The 23096-nt window shown below is 44.6% G+C and overlaps 1 protein-coding gene across 4 annotated transcripts in view; it reads left to right on the plus strand.

Annotated features, from left to right (window-relative positions):
• The first annotated feature begins 346 nt into the window (after positions 1–346).
• Wasf3 (WAS protein family, member 3) overlaps positions 347–23096 on the plus strand; it is an 88610-nt gene continuing 65860 nt past the window's right edge. Inside the window, exon 1 of one of the 4 annotated variants that reach the window (NM_145155.3) lies at positions 347–679. The gene's annotated coding sequence lies outside the window, so the exon portion shown is untranslated. Of the gene's footprint in view, positions 965–23096 lie in introns of all 4 variants that reach the window. The other 3 variants (XR_003955640.1, XM_006504834.3, XM_006504833.4) reach the window with 3 other exon arrangements.

Raw genomic sequence — 23096 nt, forward strand, 5'->3', positions numbered from 1 at the left:
CCTTTGGAACTTAGGAGAACACGCTATCTTCTCCCCCCCCCCCCCCGCAACCCCCACTTTCTCCTGGTCTTGTTTATTTTTGCCTCAGTTATCCCGCACTACCGGAGACCAGGATAAGTTGGTGGTTCAAGACTACCCTATTTAATAGGCTGTGTGTCTCGTAGGTGGGGAGAATAGGATTTGGAGACGGTGAAGACCAAGGGAAGAGGAATCTGAACATGAAAAAGATGGAGGGTTTTTGAACCTCCAGGGGTTAATGCCAACTGATGACAGGGCTATAATCCTATCAGGCTTGGGTGAATCCCCAGCCCTGCACCGTGTCCGAGGACATACAGGTAGGTAGACAGCCCTGTGTTACCAGGGGCCTCAAGATCCAGGTGAAGGGTAAGCTACAGGTGGGGATCCGAGGGGTCTGCAGATAGAGGAGGTACCCAGGCCCCTTGGTTACCCACCTTGGAGGAGGAGGCCTGAGGATGCGCCGCCTTCTCCGCAACGCCCCGCCCCCGCAGCGCCTACGCTGCCCTCTCCCGTTGGCTCTCCATTGGCCGCAGAGCTCGCCAATCCAGCCCCCTGGCCGTGAAGGGGGCGTGGCCGCGCGGTGCCGGGCCGGGGGCCGCGTCTGTCGCCGCTGCGCGCTGCGGTGCGGGCGGCAGGACGATGAAGCCGGGAGCGCGGCGCGGTGAGTGCGGCTGTGGTCCTTCCCAGGCTCCGGGCCGACCTCCGGGGGACGCGGGGCGGGATTCCGGGGGTGCCGCGCTCGGGCTGCCGACCTGCCCTGGTCCCTCCCGGCCGCAGGTGGCGCCGCATCCTCCTTGCGCATCCTTCATCCCGATTGCTCCCGTCCCGCGTGCGGCCTGGCCTGCGCTGGGGTCCTGCGGGCCGCGTGCACCGAGGCTCCGGCTGCTCCCGGCCTGGTCCATGGCGCAGCCTCCCGGACAGCTCATCTTTCCCCCCTCTGGCTTTGGTACTTCCCAGCAAATGCCGGTTTTCCCTCTTGGTTTGGCCTCTCTGCAGTGGAGAGCAGAGTTCTTAATTATTGAGAAACTATGGGATAGGCCTGGGGTTAAAGGTAGCCGGTCATCTTCTTGGCTGATGTTTAGAGGAATAGGAATTTTTAAAAATCATTTAGGGACTGGTTTTGATATGGTGATTATCTCCTAGCAGTAATTTTTTTTTTTTTTGAGTTTTCAAAAGCCGAAGGTTAGAAAGGGTCCTTTTTATTTCGCATCGAAGCTCTTAAATTCAAATGCCTAATGGGGTATGACATTTTGACTTTTAAGATTCTGAACGCACGTTTTTGTAAGGGAGGGAGGCCGACTATTTGAAATGTTTTCCATTTTGAAAGTTTGGCTTGTCTAAAACTGCGAAAATACCTGCGACTCTACAGCAAACCGAGTTCAGAGTACTTGACTTGTTTCGCTGTCTCGTCTAGGGCAAATTCTCCTGGGCACGGACTGTTTTTGTGTATGCTTTACCAAACTTTCCTATTCAAGCAGCGAGACAATGCAGGCAGTGGCTCTTTTCAGTCCGTCCTTTCATCTGCTTGAGAGGTTAAACCGGAGCGAGCTGGTTTGACCTTTCCCAAAGGCAGTTAAAGATCATGTCTTCTCTGCTTCCTTCTCCCAGGGTTCGGATAGCTGTCTTGTAGCGCTCAGTTTCCTGAATTTAAAAGCTCCGCTGAGTTGATTTTAAGAAAGTTGTGCTGTTTTAGATGTTCAAAGCTCACTGGATTGCAAAGGCGACTTACCGCTTGGACCCGTATACCAAACAGAACCTTGCTCTAGATCTGCCTGTAAATGTTACATCTGCACAGTGACACTGCTTTCTTGCATTGCTGGATCTGTTTGCTTATATTTTATAGTCTTATTGCCATTGATGGATGCTAGTAATTTCAAAAATTGAAAATAAAGCTGGAACACACTTTGCTAGGTGATTGTGCCAGTTGACCTCCCACCCCTATCCATCATCAGTGTGTCTGTGTAGACATATTTTAGAGTTTTCACAGACACTTCTATGTTGACAAGCCACAAGCATTTTTTTTAATTATTTATTTATTTTTTTTGGCTATTAAGATGCTTGGATGAAAACTTCATGAAATATGAAAAAAAAAAAACTTGTCTGTACTGTGTTCTACTGGCTTTCTGATTCCAGAAATTTCCTTTGAAGAATGTAGGTTGTGGTTTTCCCTTGGGACTGTCTCTAAATTGCTGTGCAGGCTTCAAATTGCTCACCTTCTCAGTTTTTAAAAAGTTAATTAACTTATTTTAAGCGCTTCTTCAAATTCAGTTTTTGTGTGTCCAGGGCACATGTGTGTGTCTATGTGTGCATGTGGGTCCTCTGTTGATCTATGACTTTCTCAGGTCTCAAGCTTCATCCCACTAAACTCGCTGGTGGTCGTCAGCTCCAGCACCACATGCATACAGTGCCCATGGAGGCCAGAAGAGGGCACCAGATCCTCTGGGACTGGAGTTACAGATGGTTTTGAGCCCACAAGTGGGTGCTGGGAACTGAACCTGACACTCAGGAAGAGCAGCAAGTGCTCTTATCCACTGAGCCATCTCTCCAGCCCCCAGATTTTCTTTTAAAGTGGCTTTTTCTTGTTTAAAAAGTACTAGGTAAGTTCCTACTCCGTACAAAACACTACCTATGCACTGGGATGGCAGAAGTGAGAGATAGGAGACTTTAAGACTTCCATAATCTATGCTCACAGACATTGGGGTGTGGTCAGGATTCTGATAGGCAACCTTCATAAATGACCTAATTGTGTTCATTTTCTTCTCTTTAACCTTCAAGGATACTTTAGAGTTTGTCATACATGGTCAGAATATGCTGGCAAGCAGGGCAGATCTCTCTTGCCTGCCAGTGAGCTTACTGTGTACATATTGGTTACAGTTTCTATCCTGCAGGGACCATAAGACTTCAGAGGAGGACCACCAACTAGAACTAAGGGGCTGTTCTGAGATGAGAGAAGCCCCCAGAGTCAGTGAATGAAAAGTGTCAGCTGGTTCTAGTCTCAGCGGAGGGAGAACTGGATGAAGAGCTGGGAAGGGCAGTGCCCTAAAACTCCAGATGGGTGCTCTGATACAAGAGAATTGTTTTTCTTCCTTTTTCAAGACATGGAGTTTTTAGGACAGGGTAGTCCTTATCAGGATGGGTTCCAGGTTGGGCTAGTCTGTCTCTGGGCTCCTCTCTGAGTTATGTCTTTGTGCTCTCTCAAGGCTAGCTCTGTTTGAGTCAGAGCCCATCTTCCTTGGTTGGAGATGTCCCTAGACAGAATGCCGCTTTGCTCACATTTCAATCACTCCATCATTTTCTCTGGACCTGACCTGCGCACACACTCTTGGAGGGTAGCCTCTTTTCTCTTCTTTCCTTCCCTTCCCTTCCCTTCCCTTCCCTTCCCTTCCCTTCCCTTCCCTTCCCTTCCCTTCCCTTTTCTTTCTTTCTTTCTTTCTTTCTTTCTTTCTTTCTTTCTTTCTTTCTTTCTATCTTTTTAGTCTACTGGGGATTCTTTTAAATTATTTTACTATTAATCTTATTTAATATTTTTATTTTATTGAATTTTCATTTAATTTTAATTTTAGATGCTCCAAATATCCCAGGGTACATTCTCATCTTTCAGGTTGGGCTTCTGTTCTCGGATCAGTTTTCAGCTTTGTGCCTTACCTTTACTGGGTGGTACAAACAATTAAATCTAGGGCCCTGTCTGTGCTAGGTATGCCTTCCACCACTGAGTCTTCTTAACCTAACCAGGCTGCTCAAGTAAAACCTAGGATCCTCTCGTCTCTTCAATGGCTGGGATTATAGGCCTACATCACCAGGCCTAGTGACCCATTTTATACTTCTTTGAAGTTTTTCTTGGGGTGTGTTCTTAGGGTCCCCTCTACCACCAGCCCAGTAGAGAAGTGATGTTGAAATTGGTCTAAAGTCTCTTCTGTCATATTACATATTTAAATATAAATATATATGTGAGCAAATATGTATGTGTGTGTGTATATATATACATATATATATATATTTACCATTTAATTTTGTTTTTCCTCCCTTTTCAGTGTGCTAATCATTTTTAATTTGTTACTGTAAAAATGCCTGAGCTAAGCAGCTTATAAAGTGAAAAAAAGCTTATTTTATTTTGATTCACTGTTTTCAGTCTGTGACCAGTGTCTCTCTCCTCCCCCCTGCCTTTTGCCCTCTGCCAAAGTTGTCACATCATGATAGGAGTGACCTGTTGCTTCAAGGCCAGAGAAAGTGTAGGAAGAAGAGACCAGGGTCCTACCATACCACACCTCCAATGTTTGGAGAAATTTTCCACCAGGCCCCAACCTCTTCATCTTTTCCTCCCTGTCACACCTCTCTGGCATCAAAACTTTAACACTAGACTTTGGAGTGTTTGAATCTCATCTATAGCAGCAGTCAGTCCTTGCCTGTTTGAACCCGTGTTTTAGGTACCGTCGTCATTACCTGATGGCTTATTTAGATCAAGCATCTATAGATTAACCTTGTCTGGAGTGCTCGATCAAGCATCTATAGATTAACCTTGTCTGGAGTGCTCAGGATCAGAGGTGCTTTGGATGCTGGAAGCATGGGCTACCATGGGCATGGGACCCAAGTACCAACCCAGAATCCATGAATGTTGCATAAATATCATATGCATTGCCTCAGGTTAATCTTACATAATGCTTATAATAATTTTTTTGCATGAAACTAAGTTTCATGGTGGGGAATTTTCTGTCATATGTCAGAGCTTACACAGTTTTGATTTTTGAATGTTTTATTTTGTTATGTGTGTGGTTGGCTGTTTCTGTGGGTCTGTTTGTGTGTATGTGTGTGACTTGGTGTGTGCATGTGTGTGTGTGGTCAGAGGTCAAATGTCAGAAGTCTGTCCTTTCCTCCAGTATGGAGTCAGATGGGAAGACCTTTCATCCCCCAAGCTTTCTTGTTAGCCCAGAGTTTTGGTCTTTAAATTAGACGTTACTCTGGTTAGTGTATGCCAGCTTGACCCAGGTGTCACTTGGGAAAAGAGAACCTTAGTTGGAGAATTACCTCCATCAGATTGGCCTATGGGAGTGTCTCTGGGACATTTTTTCTTGATAAATGATTGATGGGGGAGGACCAAACCCACTGTGGGTGCTTTACCCATGGGCTTGTGGTCCTGGGTTCTATAAGAAAACAAGATAGCAAGCCATGGGGAGCAAGCCAGTGAGCAGTGTTCCTCTGTGGTCTCTGCCTGTGTGCATGCCTCAGGTTCCTGCCCTGACTTCCCGCCACAATAGGCTGTGATCAGGTTCATAAGGCAAACAAACTCCCTTCTCCCCGAGTTGCTTTGGCTGATGGTGCTTGTCACAGCAATGGAAAGCAAACTAGGACAGCAGTGTTCAGCCCACTAGGAGAAACTGATAAATCATGACTATTTATAGATTGTATTTCTCATTTATTTATTTTTTAGTTGTTTGAAATCTGCTGTTACATGAGTTTTAGTCAAAAGAGCAGGCTCTGAGTTGTAGCTCTGGCTCTGGCCCTGTACGTGATGGAGATTTATAATAGTCTCAATTGTCCCAAAGAAGAGATTACAAAGACACATCCTACCTTACGAGTTAATATAAATGAGTTGCTCAGGGGTGGTGCATACCTTTAATTCCAGCACTCAGGAGGGAGAGGCAGGCAGATCTCGGAGTTTGAGGCAAACCTGGTCTACAGAGTGAGTTCTGGAACAGCCCCAGCTATACAAAGAAACCGTGTCTCAGAGAGAGAGAGAGACAGAGAGAGAGAGAGAGAGAGAGAGAGAGAGAGAGAGAGAGAGAGAGAGAGAATGAGAATGAGAATAGAGAGATTATATATGAGATATGAGACCACTTGGACAGAAAAAGCTCTCAGGCAAGTTGTCTGTTATACCTAAAAGACTTGTTAATTAACTATCCCTTTAATAAGAGATGCCCTTAAGATGTTTTCATTATTATATTTACTCTCTGTCACTCTCTGTGTGTCTGTGCATGTGTGTGTAGATCAGAGGACAACTTACAGGAGTTCTTTCCACCGTGTGGGTCCTGGGATTGAAAGCAGTTTGTCAGGCTTGGTAGTACAACTAAGGCCTTTACCTACTGCCCCTGCAGTGCCGACTTTTATACCCAGAAGCCCTTTCCTACTGCAGTTGTTTAAAGATCCCCACTGCTAAGCCCTCCTGTTTTTCTGAACTAGAACTCACAATGTTTCTTTTTCCCCCTCTTTATATACCGTTTCCTTCTGCTTCTCTGACCTTTATTTAAAAAAAAATACAAACAACAAACGAACAAAAAATCCAAAACAACATCAACAACAAACCTGGCACTCTCTCTAACCCAGTTCTCATAAGACTGACTTCCAGCCTCCTCCTGTGTTGTTGTTAAATTCTCTCATCTCTGACACTGAGACACTGCATAAGGGACCCTGAGTTCCCCACGGCCGTGGAGGTCTGGACATGGCTGCTGGGGTTTCCAAGTTTTGTGTCTCTGAACAGGGAAGGGAACCGGGCAGAGGTGTGTGTCTGATAGTAATAAAGCTAGAGACGTCTTAGGAAAGGAGGCAGTAGGATGCAGGTGGTGCTGTCGCACTTGGTGGCTTTATGGCTGCTTTGTGGAGCCCATGTCATGCATGCAGAGCCTGTTCCTGGCATTGCTGGGTCAAGTGTCTATCTAATTCTTTGCCAGCGCATTTTTCTTGAATGTTAATTTTGCAGTCTTTGTGTGAGGCAGGGACTTCACTCTTGGCCCTACCTTTCTGCCTCAATAGCACCACCAACTAGAGGTGGCAGCTCCCCCCACCCCCAGCCCCCAGTTCCCTATCGCTGGGCATCTGGTGTTAATTATACAGTGCAACATCGTTTCTCTGGACTTCACTCCAGTTGAACCATTCTTTGAAGTATTCTGATTACTAAAATACTACTTTTGTTTCAAAGTTGAAATTGCCGTTTATAGCAATTTCAAGGTGTGTCAGTGATAATGATAAATCTATACTTGAGCTGTACTTAAAATTTTTATGACTTCTCTGCCGTCTGCGTCTTATATAAGCTTAATAAAAACATGTCCAATTTTGACATGTCCAGTTCTTTTGATAATTCCTCAAAACAAAGCAAACACATACACACAATGAACAATGAAAGCTTTCCATGCCCTATGAGGCAAGAATAAAACGTGGAAGGATTGGATAGGGCTCACACATTGTCATAGTTAGCTTCAGCTCTCAACTTCACACAACCCAGCAGGGAAAACCTCAGCCGAGGAATCATCAGATTGGGGCCATTTTTTTTTTTTTTTTTTTTGATTACTAATTGACATAGGAGGGCCCAGCCCACTGTGGGCGGTGCCATCCTTTGACAGGAGGGCCTCAACTGTGTAAGAAAGGTAGCTGAACACGAGTCTGGGAGCAAACCTGAGAGCAGCGTAGCGTTCTAATTTGGTTTTTGCTTTAGTTCCTGCCTCCCTCAAAGATAGACGGTAACTTGTAAGTCAAATGAACTTGTTCCTCACCAAGTTGCTTTTGGTCGTGCATTTGTCCCAGCAGCAGAAACCTCCCTTTAGGACAGGCAGTATGTGTTAAGGACAGCCAGGTGGCTGCCACACTCTGTCTATTTATTGCTAACTTTGTTCCTCCAGTAGGCATTCATAAGTTTATGGTTTTACTCTTTGGCTCTTTGGTGTCTAACGATCGTTGTCAGACTTCATTCAGACAAACCGTCTTACTCTGTTTTAATATACTCAGAATGTGCTCTCTCTTTGGACAGGGAACTTAGGTCTGCTTGCAGGCAAGTGTAAGTTACAAGTTGTGTTTAAGTGGGTTGTCTGAGATGCTTTTGGTTTTATCGGCTGCAACCGGTGGAGGCTTCTCGCTTGTCTTCCTTTAAATGAAGAGCTGAGTTAGCTAATAGGAAGTACCCATAACAATAAAGAGCTAAAATGTGAACTCTGAGAATCATTACTCTTTGGGGACTGAGAGTGAAGCACTAAGACCTGTCCCTCTGGTACCGTTAAGTCTCCATGGTCAGTATTTTAGATGGTAGAGCTAACAGCTTCAGTAACTGCAGGATATCAGTGACTTGGTGGGAGAAATCTGTGTGTGGAGGCTTGTGTGGCCGGCACTGCTGGCATCTCTAGTGGACTTCTGTGTGGATACCCTGGTAGTCGGCCTCTTTACACCTTACATCCAGCTCTCCCCAGGAACCAGGATCCTGGGTGGTTTAGCTGGTGGCTGGGGAAAGTGAGAGCCTACAGAGAGCTTTAAGAGCATAGCACATAGCACCTCTCACATTGACATTGCTGGCCGTGCTGGCATGCGGCTTCATTCAGCCTGCAGCAGGCGAGAAGATGCAGTATAGCTAGGAACCCCCAGCGAGGAGGCAGCATCACCAGCTGTTGCCAGGGGCTGACTGAGAGTGGCAGTTTGCATCCTGGTGACTTTAGTGAAGGAGACAAGCTCAGCTTTATGCTGTAGCTTGCATTGTTTGTAAAGATCATACCAGTTTCCTTAAAAAAAAATCCTTGATTTCACATTGCATACCCTTCAAGCTGCCTCAAGTATGTGTGCAAGAAGTTTATAGGACTTGCGTTACTGTTTCTCAGCTTCAGGGCAGGGGCACATGACTTCGAGCCGTTCATTAAAGGCAGCTTTAGAGACCAAGGAGCGATGTGTCATTCATTCTGAGCGTGCCTTTCACTGTGTATTACAGCAGAGGTTGGAGTATCCATTATTATTTTTTGGTTGTTTTATATCAACTTGACAAAAGCTAAAGTTATGTGGAAAGAGGGAATGCCAACTGAAAACTCACCTCTTCTAGGTTGTGGGGCATTTTCTTGATGAATGACTGACACGGGAGGCCCAGTCTACTATGGGAGGGGCCACCCCTGAGCGGGTGGTCCTGGGCGCTACAGGAAAGCAGGCTGAGCAAGCCATGGGAGCAAGCCAGTAAGCAGTGTTCCTCTAAGGCTCCTGCCTCAGTTCCTGCCTCCAGGTTTCTACCCTGACTTCCTCCATGGTGGGCTGTGGTAGAGAGTGTAAGGGGATTAAAAGAAACCACTTCCTCTCCACGTTGCTTTTGGTTGGAATGTTTCATTACAGCAACAAAAAGCAAATCAGGAGAGTTGGCGAGCTGCATCCTGGGCGCCAAACCCGAACTGCTAAGAAGGTGTGGTGTTGGTGCGCGGACAGACATTATCTGTTCGTGTCAGCGTGGCGTGGGGCTGCCTTAGGACAGCTAGGTAGAAATCAGTGGTGGCAAAGTGGAATGTTCACTGTCTGGTGCTTTACAGCCAAACCGCTTGTACCGTGACCCCCAATTTCAGAGGACTAGCTCTGTACCATTCTTAGGAATCTGCGCTCTCTCACTGGGGAGGGAGATAGTAGGCAACCTGTAGATTTTGGATAGTAGGGATGCAGTGAGAAGAAAGTGAGAAAAGGGCATCAGATCTCATTACGGATGGTTGTGAGCCACCATGTGACTGCTGGGATTTGAACTCTGGACCTTCAGAAGAGCAGTCGGTGCTCTTAACCACTGAGCCATCTCTCCAGCCCGTGGCTCCTGGTTTTCATGCAGTGGTAGTCCTCTGTGAGGCCAAGGGGTGAATGAAAGGGAAGTAGGGAGAGCCAGCCAACCACTTAAGGGAAAGAGCTAAGATAAATGTGGACTAGAACTGTTCCGGAGATGCCTGGAGGTAAGTGTGCCCAATGGTGTGAATTAATTGCAACTGCAGGGAGGGTGGTCCAGGACCCAGTGAGCGGAAGTGGGAGGTTTTTGTTTTTGTTTGTTTGTTTTAACAAGGTTTTGAGCAGGGAAGGAATTGGTGTCCTTTGTGATAGACTCCTGCAATTCAGGGGACAGATTGTAGGGGGAGAATAGAGGCAGGTGCTTGCATGCCAGGAATCACTAGGTGCTGCGGCTGTCTGGATGACTTTCCTTGATCTGATGGTGTGATAGCAACGTGCTGCCCTAGGTGGAGAAGCAAAATGGCCGTAGAGGGTGCCAGTCAAGGATACTTCTGTACCCACAGCCTGCAGTTCTTAGAAGGACTGGTTGTGTACAAGTGTTTCTCCCGACTGTGAAAACAGGCTGGCTTTTGAGAGGTTCTGCCAGACCACAGGTGGTTTGGTTTTTAGATCAGTGTCTGTGTCAGTGGTGGCTGTTGGGACCATGTGCGGGAGCGAGTCTGAGCCCTGTCTCAGCCCAGTAGGATGACGATGCCCTGGATCCTGAACCAGGGAGTGACATTTGCTTTCCCTGCAAAGAACGGGGGCCAAGATAATTTTGACTTGGGAAAAACAGTATCCCAGAGCTATAAAAATTCAGTAATTTGTTGAGAGCATATTGTGGAGAACTGCTATTTTCATATGTTCCCAGCAGTATGAATTAGTTGCAAAATGCACCTCTGTGTAATTAAACAAATTGCCATGCTCCCTGGAGTTATGGATATGACCCAATTAAACTTGGGAAGATGCCTAAAGAAATTATTTCTTTTCCCAGGTAGGTGACATTAAGCCATTTGGATAATGATTAGTTGGAAAAAAATGTGAATTTCAAAATAATTGTGGAAGAGATTTTTTACTTTCTATTTTCCTGTATCAGGGTATCTATATCATTAGAAACATTTTTTTTAAAAAAAGTTTTTATAGTTTAGGTTTAAAATGAAATGAAGAAACTAAACCCACAGATTGTAGGATTTTTTTTTTTTAATAAATACATTCTCTACAATGGCTGGAATTACGTTTAGTAAGAGTTTGAATGCCACAATTAATATATTTCTCTGACACGTCCAGATGTTGCTCGGATTGGCTGTGAATACACAGGAACAGTCACACAAGCTCCCAGCTCGTTGGGACAACAGAAAATCTCAACAGATGCTGGGAGATTCAAATAAAACAGAAGGCTGTTCTTTAAATTAAACAAAAATCAGTAGCCAACTGTATCCAGAAAATTATTCCCTAAGTAACCCATGGTCAGAGAAAATATTATGATAGGAATTACCAAGTTTTAGAAATAGTTTGATTAGATTTAATATAAAAATACTATATGTAAGGAATTGGAGTGCAGCTAAAACTGTACCCAGAGGAACATTCTTAGCCATAAACACCTACATTAGGAAAGAGGAAACCCCAGAAAATGCTTAGTGCTCTGAGCACTCATTTAGGGCATTAAGTGTTAGCTATTGAGCATACTCTTGTGTGAGCGAGCATGTGTGCTTCCTTTCATTTGGTCTCATGTTTGACTAAAGTCACATCAAGAAGGAATCCATCTATTTATATTTACTCAAAAGACTTAATTTCAATTTATTTAAAACTATGTGGGTGGGTGGGGTGGGTATGTACATATGGATGCAGGTTCCTGTGGAGGCCAGAAGAGGGCACCAAATCCTCTGGTGTGGGAGTTATAGGGGGGTATGAATGAGCTACCCAATGTGAGTGCTGGGAATGGAACACAGGTCCCCGGAAGAGCAGTATACACTCTTAACTGCTGAGCTAATCTCTCCAGCCTCCTCAAGAAATTTTACTTTTGTTGTGATTGGGGTGGGGGGTGTTGAATTCTATCAAAAGCTTCTTCTCTGGAGGTAACCACATAGTTCTTCTTATTTGACTTACTAGTTTGGCAATTATCTTGCTACAGTTGACAGTAGTGAAACATTGTTACACTCCTGGTATGAGCCCTTGCTGTGGTGGTGTTGCTGTTTGTCATATTTTCTTTTTTACACATTACTTGGTTTATAGGTATGAATGAACTTGTCATTCATTGGAAGCATGCCTTTCAGTCTGTAAGTAGTTAGTATCTATTTGTCTTGATTTTTATTTTATCTGATGTTATTAAAACATATTTCCATTTGCCTAATAAATTTTTGCCCACTCTTTAACCTTTTTTTTTGAGTATGCATTTGAATTTCCTATCAATGCACTAATTATTCTGCATCTTAAACATGACTCCTATAGTCAAAATAATTAAGCTTTGCGCTAAATAATTTGAAAATAACTTTTCATTCAATAGGCTAGTTAGGATCATTTACATTAATTGCTGTTAACTGTGTTTGTTATCAATTCTGTCACTGTTATAATTATGTGTATATTTTATTTCACTTTATTTACACAGTCATTCATTGTTAGGCTTGTTTCATTGATCGAAGTCTTTTGATATTGTTGTAATGATTACCTTTGAAATTAAAACCCCAGAAGCACCTTAGCGCCCTGCTCATTTTAACCTGCCCATTTAGAATAGCATCCCCTTGTTTTTACCTATTACCTGCATGGTAACAGTGACCTTACTGTGTTCTCCTCTCTTGACACCACTTTCCTCTCAATATCTTGGTTGTGTTCTCCATAGTTAGGGCATAGGAGGTTTACCTGTGGCATATATGTATCTGTGAGTGTGTGTGTGAGTGAGTATGTTTGAGTGTGTGTGTATGAGTGTGTGTGTATGTTGTCTGTGTGTGTGAGTGTGTGTGTGTGTGTGTGTGTGTGTGTGAGTGTGTGTGTGTAATGGGTGTTTGCATGCACATATATATGTGCATTACCTGCATTCAGTACCAGTAGAGGCCATAAAAGGGCATCGGGTCCCCTGGTGCTGGAATATGGAGAGTTATGGGCTGCTATGTGGGTGCTGGGAACCCAGCCTAGGTTCTCTGGAAGAGCAGCCAGTACCTTTAACTACTGAGCCATCTCTTCAGCTTCCTGTTGTTTTTCTATCCAGGACCCCAATATTTTTTTTCATTCTTCAACTCTGTACACAAAACGCTGACTCCTTTGTTCTTTCAGTCTGGTTGCTCTGGCAACTCCTCAGCTAGAAGCCTTCCGGCTCTGATGCGTCTGTCGAACATAAGGAGCCACTTCTTGCTGGCGTATCTAGGATGGTATTAGTTGTGTACCATTTGGGGATAACTGAGAACATATTATTGAAATAATTGCTTGTGTCTGTGGTCCAAGTGATGAACCTGGGCTTTGAAGCATGGTTTGGACCCCAGGAGGGGTAGTGTGTAAGCAAGTCCCTGCTTGTTCACATGTACGTGTCTATATTTAAACAGCCGTGGTACTTGAAGGGAGCTCAGCTGGCTATCTTTAGTTTTGTTTATTTTTCTTAAATTTGTTTTGAAAAATGATTTTCTACTTCCGAGTTGCTTTGTTAAGGCTGACTCCAGCCTTCCTTCATTCTCCACCCTTTCGTCTCTCTCTCCGTGGGCCCTGAGGACGTTTCCTGTTTTCTGCAAGTGTAGCTTACTAGATTTGGATTTGATAGCTTACCAGGGTACATTTTGAAGTTGTTTGCTCTTAGCGTTCCCGTTTGGCTCTTTAAACAGTCGTTTCATGTCCTTCGTTTTCAGAAAGTTGCATTCAAGTATCATAAAGATTTTGATGTTTTGAACTTTTTACTTCTAAGCTTTACATATGTGTATCTTGAAAGTACGGTATTTCCAGTCACACCTAACATTTGACTCTTTGCCCGTGCCTTAGCTTTTGCTCTCGGACTCGTCACAGCTCATTATCTCATTTAAACAGAACTCCCTTCTTTCCTTCTTTCTTTCCTAAAAATATCTCCTCAATGATTATTATTAAATAATGATTATTCATTAAATTGTCATTTGACTCTCTTTGATGCCTGCGGGCCTCGAAGTTAATATTTGGTTTACTATAATTTTTATTTACTTAATTTATTGATTCAAAGCATTCTGTTTTCCCTCCCTCCTCTCTCTGTGTTAGTCAGGGTTTCCATTGCACCATGACCAGAAAGCAAGTTGGAGAGGAAAGGGTTTGTGTGGCTTACACTTCCACAGCACTGTTCATCATCGAAGGAAGTCAGGACAGGAACTCAAACAGGACAGGAACCTGGAGGCAGGAGCTGATGCAGAGGCCATGGAGTGGTGCTGCTTAATGGTTTGTTCCGCATAGCTTGGTTGGCCTGCTTTCTTAAAGAACCCAGGGCCACCAGCCCAGGGGAGGCACCACCCACAATGGACTGGGCCCTCCCGAAATCACTGTTGGGTCTGAGAACTTGGGAATAATCCATGATGAAAACCAAGTTCAAGCCAACAAAAGTTTCTTTATTCAGAAAGCTGATGTATCAGTGAGATGGCTGGGTTCTGGATCTAAGCTGCGTGAGCCAGGGTGGGCTGGGGGCAGGACAGAGCAACCTTTTAAAGCAAAACCTGACAACTTAGGAGGGGTAGAGGCAACGGTGGAGCAACCCGGCTACATGCAGACCTTGTATGTTTGCAGCCATTCTCCAACCTGGCTCCTTTAGTGGGTTGTTGTCTGCCAAGTACTTCGGATGGCTTTCCTGATAACTTGGCCTGGATTGAGATCAGCCAATCAGAGCCTCTTTAGCAGCTGCTGGGTTTCAGTCCTGACTGGGTGCTGACCAACAAAGCATAGGGTAAGATATTGTGCTCTAAGTTCATAAGGGGCACCTGGGACCAGAAGCCATTTTTGGTAATTCAACTGTTTCTTAAAATTTAGCATATGACAAAAATGGGGACTATATACAAGAGGGTCCCTGTAGCCAAGGAAGCCCCCAACATTATCAATTAAGAACATGCCTGTAGGTTTGCCCACAGCCTGATCTTATGACGGCATTTTCTCAGTTGAGGTTCTGTCATCTCAAATGACTGTAGCTATGTCACGCTGACGTAACATTATCCAGTGCACTTCTGTTATTTGCACGGTTGAGGTTTAGTACCATAAGTTGGTCCTGAAACATGAATTTAAAAGGTACTGCTTCCTGTGGGATGACCTACCTTTGGAGTCTCCAAACCCCTAACTTCAGGGATCTAGGCTCTTCGAATTGGGATGCACTCTGGAGTGCTGAATGGGTTCTCAAGTTTTGGGAGGATAACAAGGTGATTCCAGTGTGCAGACAGGTTTGGGAACTTGACTGTTCTGGCTTCAAGTCATGTGGAGCTGTGTGCTGCTAATGTTAACCATATCGTGTGTGTGTGTGTGTGTGTGTGTGTGCGCGTGCGTGCGTGTGTGTGTGCGTGTGCGTGCGTGTGCGTGTGCGTGTGCGTGTGTGTATGTGTGTGGATAGGCCAGAGGACAATTTAAGGAGTTGGTTTTCCCCTTTCACTGTGGGACCTGGATCCAGGAATTGAACTCAGGCTGACAGGCTTATGCACCAAACACTTTCCCAAGCCATTCTGCTGCCCCCTCAACTCCTGTTTTAAACTTTTTATTTCAAGGTCTCATTAAATTTCCCAGGCTGGCCTTGAACTCGGGACTCTCCTTTCTCAGTCTCTCAAGCCAGCATTTCTGGCCCATATCACCAGGCATAGATTATTACAATTAATTTTAAAAATAACTTTTTATTTTGAAACACTGATAGGCTCATAGCAACTTCCAGAAGGGTGCCAAACAGTTCTGTGTGCTCTCAGCCCAATGTCACATTTGTTGGGATTTGTACAGTATCAAAATGAGGAGATTAACAGGGCTGGAGGGGGCTCAGTGGTTAAGAGCAGTGGGTTCCATTCCCAGTGCCCTCATGGCAGTCTAAAACTCAGTCTGTAAACTCATTCCCAGGGGATCTGGCCTCCCTGGGCACTGCATGCATGTGTTGTTTGTGACGGGGCATTTTCCTGAAGTGGATATAGGTGAAAGCATGTTTTGTTGAAGTGGGCACGTGAGGAAATGTTTTGTTGAAGCGGGCGACACAGATGAAAGGGTGTTCCGCTAAAGCAAGCACTCGAAAGGACGTGTGATGAAAGCCGTATGTATTGGTTCACCTTACATCGTGTTGTTGAACCTGGCTTATGGTGACTTTATCGGAGGAAACACACCAAACCCCTCTTGGTGGTGTTTTGCCGGTTTCTTGCCACTTTTGTGAACTCTCGCTGATTGGCAGAGTGATGTCAGCTGATGTAGACTTCCATGGAGTTTTGTTAAAACAGACTCATGTCCTGAGGCAAGAGACATGGTAAGGTAAGACCCTAGGAGGACACATGATTTTTGGAGGGATATAGATAGGACATAACAGATCGTGAGAGGTTTATTTGCATAGCTAGCTTTGTAAGGAACTCTTGGTTTCACATCTTCACTCATCTTCACTTCTTTGAAAGGCATGGAAGAGAACTTCTCCTGGCCCCTGCTGGTCCTGGTCACTCCTGTTGACTCCTGTCAATCTGGTGGAGGCCTGGCTGTTTCTGCTGGGTTATTCCATCGCTGTTGATTTGTGTTTGCTATCCTGACACTACTGAACTAGTCTGCTGGCATATTCAGGAAGTATTTGCAGATAGGTTGAGCTGCCACTGCTGGTGGGTGGTGGGCTACAGGGGAGGTTAAAGCATTTGAGAACCATCATTAAAAATAGGATTTGCAAAGATTAAAGTTACAGAGAACAGAAAACATTTTCTGTCATATATTAAGACATCATAGAACATGACAACGAAAGGCGCTGTGTTAGCCAGAGCAAAGAAAGCTATGGTGAAACCGAAAGGCAGTGAGAAGGAAAGGGGTGGGGGAAGTGGATCTGTTTAGAAAGGTTCTTTGGAGCAACTCCTGTCTGTGTTGTCTGGAAATCAGCAGTTCAGTTCACAGGCTAGCAGGCAGTGGCAGCTCGATCCACTCACAAACACCTCATGGATACACCAGCAGTCCAGCTCAGTAGAGTCGGGTTAGCAACAGTGGTGATAGGACCTAGCAGAGACAGCCAGGCCTCAGCCTTGGCTCCAGTCAGCAGGAGGGACCCAGAGGGACAGCAGAAGTTTTCAGGTCTGTCTCTCCCACATGTGTTACCAGCAAACCAGGCTCTGTCTCCATCACTCCGTGGAGTCCTATTTATACCCTCCAAACATCACGTGTCCTCCACGTGCCTTACCTTAGCATGCACATCCAATCAGTCCAAGTCCACAGAAGAAACTGCAACACATCACCAGAAGTTTTTTGGAGCGTTTCTCTATGGAGTCCCGACAAATGCAGCTCAACTACACACTGTAAGGTGGACCAATACCTGTGTGTTGTTATCACAGTATCCTCCATCACGTGTCCTTCCACATGCTCGCTTTAGCAGAGCATCCTCTCTCCTGTGTCTGCTTCAGCTAAGTCCCCTTAGCCTTTCACACCTGTGTACACTTTAAGGAAACGTTCCTTCACGTGTTTGCCCCAGCAAAACACCATCCAACCGACTTCCAAAGACCCTTCAGTTTCCACTTAATTTCTCCATTCTCTTATAGATTTTTTTTTTTTTTTTGTTTTTCTGTAATGATCTTAAAGTTATCCTATCTAGTCAGAGACACTAAGAGAAACATTCTCTTTGCTGTAAATTCTTAGGCCCTGTCTAGATTCTAGGTCTGGAAACTGGGTTTTAAACCTAAATGTGACATTGGCTCTGTAAATAAACAACAAACAAAAAACCCTATTTAAATTCATGCTTTTTTTTTTTTTTTGGTCTGTATTTTCACCATGGTTATTGTAAAAGTTCTCAAAAACCATGAGCACTACAGCGGTAGTCTTCCTTGCAACATTGCCGACAACTTAGGCTCTTTCCTGTTGTAAAACTGTGAATAATAAAAGGACATTATGTCATCAATCCAATTAAAGACCGAATGAAAGTGTTTGTAGTGCTGAAAGAGACTTCTCTATCAAGGGAGAGGCTTCAGAAATGGTTCTGGCAAGATCATCTCTTTCCAGCTTTTCCTCTAAAGCAGTTGTTGTTTTGAGAGGAAACATATTGTCGAGATTTTCAGAGTTCTTCAGAATTGGGGTGAGGGAGGCCTTCCTAACTGAAGTATGTAACATGACTGGGCATCTGCAGTAGACGGAAGGGCTTGGATCCTTTTTGTGCAGTAGTTGGCATCCATGGTTGGAATAAGCTCCTGCCTCCTCCTGAGAGCTGCCAACTGAACGAACGAACGAACGAACGAACGGACGGAACGGTTGCTTTACTGAGGACAATCAAGGCTGTAGTTGTTTGCAAAAGCCAAACTGTAGACCTTGAAGGGCAGATCAAATCAGGGCCTCATGGGATACTGTGAAAGATCTGAAAACAATGGAGCAAATGAGGAGAGAAAATTGACCTTCATCTGCTGCTGGTGAATGGCTGCGTCTGTCAATTGAAATGACCTTTTAAAACAATGACGGGTTTTTTTTTTGTTTGTTTGTTTTTTGTTTTTTTGTCTCTTTTAGAAAATTGTTTTGAGGATTTCTTAAAATTGCCACAGGACTTAAAATTTTTTTCTTAAAGTTTAAACATAATTTATTTTCCATTCATAATAATATTTCAAGGTTGTTTGCTCACACTAGACAACCCATTGAAGAATTATACGTAGTGTTCACAAATGAGAATAAATGTGATAATCAGATGGATTGATATACATGATTATTATTAGAGTGTAGGGAGTTTAAAAAATATATAATATGTTGATATATGTGCCACAACTCTCTTTCTGTCTCTGTCTCTCTCTGTCTCTCTCTCTTTCTATATATGTATGTATATGTATATAAAAACAAAAACTAGCCCTGAAGAGTAAGTGTGAAAAATTGAAGGCAAGGTCAGTTTAGTGACCCCTCAAGTGTTTATTTGCCTAAGTAGGAGTGAGCTGCTGAAGGAGGGGCTCTTGATGCTATTGTATGTTTTTATTGATCAGAGCATGTGTTACAGCAAAATAAAGCCAAATTTGCCCATTGTATTGTACTGTGTGCCTCTGGCTTCCATTTCCTTATATTGCATGAGGCTGGACTATTTCTTGGAATATCTTGGATTATTTGGAATATCTATTTTCCAAATAATCAGTTGGTGTATATTTAATTTAATTAATTAGTTATTGAGACAGGGTCTCATTTAGAAGTCCTGACTGGAATCCACAGAGGTTTGCCTCTTGAATGTTGGGATTAAAGGTATATACCACCATGTGCAACAGGTATTGACTTTTTCTCTTCTCTTTTCTTTTCTCTTTTCTTTTCTTCTTTCTTCCTTTCTTCCCTTTTCTTTCTTTCTTTCTTTCTTTCTTTCTTTCTTTCTCTCTCTCTTTCTTTCTTCCCTTTTCTTTCTTTTTTTCTTTCTTTCTTTCTCTCTCTCTCTCTCTCTCTTTCTTTCCTCTTTCTTTCTTTCTTTCTTTCTTTCGTTCGTTTGTTCGTTCGTTAGTTTAGATAGTGTGTCTTGTAGTCCAGGTTGCCCTGAAACTGCTAGCTTCCTGCTCCTCCCGCCCCACGGAGTGCCGGACTTGTGGGCACAACAGACATAGCCTGTTAGGTAGACGGTTACTTGGTTTCTTTTTGCTTTGTGACTAGATGGGTGAGCTATACTGATTCAGGTTTGGAAAAGCAGCATGGATATAGCTTATTTGTTCTGCTGGGGTCTTCAGTGCTAATCATGGTTAATCTCAGGATTGACAACTCCCAGCTTTGAAACAAGGGAGGGCAAACCAGAGCCCCTCTCCTGCTCAGTGACATACTTCCTCCAGCAAGGCCACTCTTTTAAACCTCCCCAAAGAGTACCACCAGCTGGGAACCAGGAGCTGATGGGGGGCATTCTTATTTAAACCACCACGTGGTGGTCCCTGACCTGGTGTTCTGTTGGGAAATGTCTTGATTGATAAGTGTCAAATTTCACCACAAATAGCACTCAGAAGAAAGGGACCACTGTGCGCTGCAGAAAGTGACTTGTATGGACAATCTCCTACTATGGTGGAAAGATCTGGCTTGCTGTGGCATCTACAGCAGATGCATTTGTGAGATGTCTTGCTCTTTGGGGTGTTGCTGAATGGTAAGAATAAAGAGGATTACCTTAATGATTCGTTAGACTGGCTTGTCAGTGTATGCTTGTCAGTGTATGCTCAGTAGAGTGTGGCTTTCCCTCTGCATATGTCTGAGCAGCCACTGTAGGATCTGCAGAGACAAACCTGCAGAGATGAGGGCTAGTTTTGCTCTTTTAAGGCAGGTCTCTAGGTTCCTAGAAAATAGAATGAAATGCCAGATATGTTTTCCACTTTTATTTTTAAGCAACTAGTTAGTGAGCACTGGAGACATGTGACTGAGCAACATATTAACAAGTTCCCGCCCCATCCCACCCTGCTCAGCAGTCAGAGGGGGAAGTCTCATGGGAGAACCAGGCAGAGGAGGCACTGCAGAGAGGAAGCTCACAGGTGGCAACAGAGGAAGAGGGACATTCTCCTGAGACAGTTTTCATTGCGGTGTGTGTGTGTGTGGGGGGTGTGGAAGTGGGGACGGGGTGGGGTGGGGATGGGGTGGGGGGGTGTCAGAGCAGGTAGTGTTTAAGCAGTGCCATGAAGGAAGTGGGATGCGGGTTAGGGAAGAACATTCCAGGGGAGACTGCATTGAAATCTGAGTCCTATGGGCTGGAGAGATGGCTCAGAGGTTAAGAGCACTGACTGCTCTTCCAAAGGTCCTGAGTTCAAATCTCAGCAACCACATGTTGCTCTCTTCCCTCCTGGGTGTCTGGAGCCCTTTGCCCCTCCCTCGCCTGTCTTCTTTATACATTCATGGTTCTGCACCTGACACTGTCGTTCACTATTGATGACATTCATCTCAGATTCCATTCTGCACGCCCAGCCCACCATGAATCCTTCACTGAGCCTTTGGTGATGGTCGTGCAGAGCGTGGCCCAGATGCCTTGACTGACTGTCCCTATCCGAGATTCCGCTACCATGGAGACCCCTGGGGAGGAGCTGTCTAGCAGTGTTCATTGAACTGGTGACGGGAACTCGCGGTGCTCTGAGATCCTGACTTGCCTGTGGCTTCCTTCCTCGGCAGATGCCCAGGGTTTTCATTTGTACTGTGGGTCTGCTCAGTTTTGGTTGACCAGAAAATGTCTTATTTTGCCTTCTTCTAAACAACAACAACAACAACACTTTTATTTTACAATAATTATATTCTCACAGAAAATTGCCCCCTCCTCGTATTTATACTCTTCCATCTAGTTTTTGCCAAGGCTCTCCAAGGATGACATCCTTCATAATTTGTATAATATATTAGCTGCTGAGCCATCTCTCCAGTCTCAAATATGTTTCATGTTCTCTTTAACATGAAACAAAACACCCTTCAGGTCTCTTGAGGTGGTTATATCCATTTTGTGTGTGTGTATATATATATATATATATATATATATATATATATAATTGCTGGCTAGTATGTATTTCATTATATGGCCTGTCTAACTGTTCATCCAAATAGCCTTTTGGTATTAGCAGTAAAGCTGAAACCAACCTTCACATAAGGTTTTTGTGTAATTACAAATATTTGTTTCCCTGGGATGAACACCCTTGGGCATGATCGCTAAGCCTGTGAGCAGTAAGTAGATATTTGGTTTTGTGTGACCTGACTGAATTATTTCCTAGGCTGACTGTGCTGTTTCCACTCACGCCAGAAGAGTGAGTAGTCCATTGTTTTTGGATTCTCATCAGCACGTATTGTTGTCAATGTTTTATTGCAAATGTTCCATCGTATGTATAATGTTAATCTCATTTTGGTTTTTGCACTTTCCTGTGGCTAGTCATGGTCACTGTCATTAAAGCTGTTCATTTGCCATCCACATATATATATATATATATATATATATATATTCTTTAGTGAAATGTTTTTTTACATTTTGTTAGTCTTATGATTGGCTTGTTTTCACTCAGTTTTTTTTTTTCAGTTTTGTTTGTTTTTATTTTAAATGTGTGGGTATTTTTGTTTGCATGTGGTATGTATGTGCATCATGTGCATGCAGTACACACAGTGGCCAGAAGAGGGTGCTGGATCCTGTGGAACTGGAGTTGTACATTGTTAAGTGGATGCTGGAAATTGAACCTCTTAACATCAGAACCCCTATATTTCACTTAGTTTTGAGAGTTTTTTATGTAAATTTATTTGAAATCTAAGTACTCCAAACATCTGTCTGTTGTCTGACTGAGGTAACGGAATGAAGAAAGTACAGACACACAGACACACAGATACACAGATATACCTCCAGAAAAGCTTGGCTCCCATGGACTGTGCTAACTCTCATGGAGCCTCGATGCTACTGAGTGGAGTTAGCCTGCTGCCATAGGATTCACCCCCCCTCACATCCACTCAGGACTCACCCCTCCTCATATCCACTCAGGACTCACCCCTCCTCACATCTGCTCAGAACTCACCTTTCCTCATATCCACTCAGGACTCATCCCTCCCCCATCCACTCAGGACTCACCCCTCCTCACATCCACTCAGAACTCACCCCTCCTCATATCCACTCAGGACTCACCCCTCCTTACATCCACTCAGGACTCACCCCTCCCCCATCCACTCAGGACTCACCCCTCCTCACATCCACTCAGAACTCACCCCTCCTCATATCCGCTCAGGACTCACCCCCCTTACATCCACTCAGGACTCATCCCTCCCCCATCCACTCAGGACTCACCCCTCCTCACATCCACTCAGGACTCACCCCTCTTCACATCCACTCAGAACTCACCCCTCCTCACATCCACTCAGGACTCACCCCTCTTCACATTCACTCAGAACTCACCCTTCCTCATATCCGCTCAGGACTCACCCCTCCTTACATCCACTCAGGACTCACCCCTCCCCCATCCACTCAGGACTCACCCCTCCTCATATCCACTCAGGACTCACCCCTCTTCACATTCACTCAGAACTCACCCTTCCTCATATCCGCTCAGGACTCACCCCTCCTTACATCCACTCAGGACTCACCCCTCCCCCATCCACTCAGGACTCACCCCTCCTCATATCCACTCAGGACTCACCCCTCTTCACATTCACTCAGAACTCACCCCTCCTCATATCCGCTCAGGACTCACCCCTCTTCACATTCACTCAGAACTCACCCCTCTTCACATCCACTCAGGACTCACCCCTCCTCACATCCACTCAGGACTCACCCCTCTTCACATTTACTCAGAACTCACCCTTCCTCATATCCGCTCAGGACTCACCCCTCCTTACATCCACTCAGGACTCACCCCTCCCCCATCCACTCAGGACTCATCCCTCCTCATATCCACTCAGGACTCACCCCTCTTCACATTCACTCAGAACTCACCCCTCCTCATATCCGCTCAGGACTCACCCCTCCTTACATCCACTCAGGACTCACCCCTCTTCACATTCACTCAGAACTCACCCCTCTTCACATCCACTCAGGACTCACCCCTCCTCACATCCAC

This window comes from Mus musculus, chromosome 5, assembly GCF_000001635.26.
Source record: "Mus musculus strain C57BL/6J chromosome 5, GRCm38.p6 C57BL/6J".
Taxonomy (NCBI): Eukaryota; Metazoa; Chordata; class Mammalia; order Rodentia; family Muridae; genus Mus; species Mus musculus.